Raw genomic sequence first — 535 nt, forward strand, 5'->3', positions numbered from 1 at the left:
GAGGCCGGTTGACAGTCGTTCGAGCAATGGACATCGCATACGTACGGGGGCCACCTTCCACGTATTGTCTAGGCGTGCACATTTTGTTGCGTGTATGTGGGCAGACGTAGTGTGGCGTGACACCTGACACAGGCATGCAATAATCGTTGAAGTTGCAAATGGCGATGGACGCCTGCGTTTTCTGGTGAAGTTACGCAAATGAACAAATGGTAACCTGTTGTGGTGCGGTTGTTCTCGCTAGGGGTGAATCGGTGATGGCGACGATAGGTTGAGGTACGAACCGGTTGTTCCAGCGATACCCACCATGCCGACGAAACTGAACGGCATCTGGGTGTGAAGCGATACGCGGCGGTGGCTGGGTGGGACCGTCCCCGGCCGGTGAGGGGGCGCCTCCCGGCGTGCTGGCCGCGCGGTGCGTGGGCGCACGCGCTACAGCCGGCTGGTGGGGGCGGCCAGTGGCAGGCGCGCCGGCCGACGGACGCGGCAGGCGTCGCAGCTGCGCGCCGGCGCACCCTGCGCGCGGCGCCGTGCGGCC

Source organism: Schistocerca piceifrons, unplaced genomic scaffold, assembly GCF_021461385.2.
Source record: "Schistocerca piceifrons isolate TAMUIC-IGC-003096 unplaced genomic scaffold, iqSchPice1.1 HiC_scaffold_961, whole genome shotgun sequence".
In the NCBI taxonomy this organism is placed as follows: Eukaryota; Metazoa; Arthropoda; class Insecta; order Orthoptera; family Acrididae; genus Schistocerca; species Schistocerca piceifrons.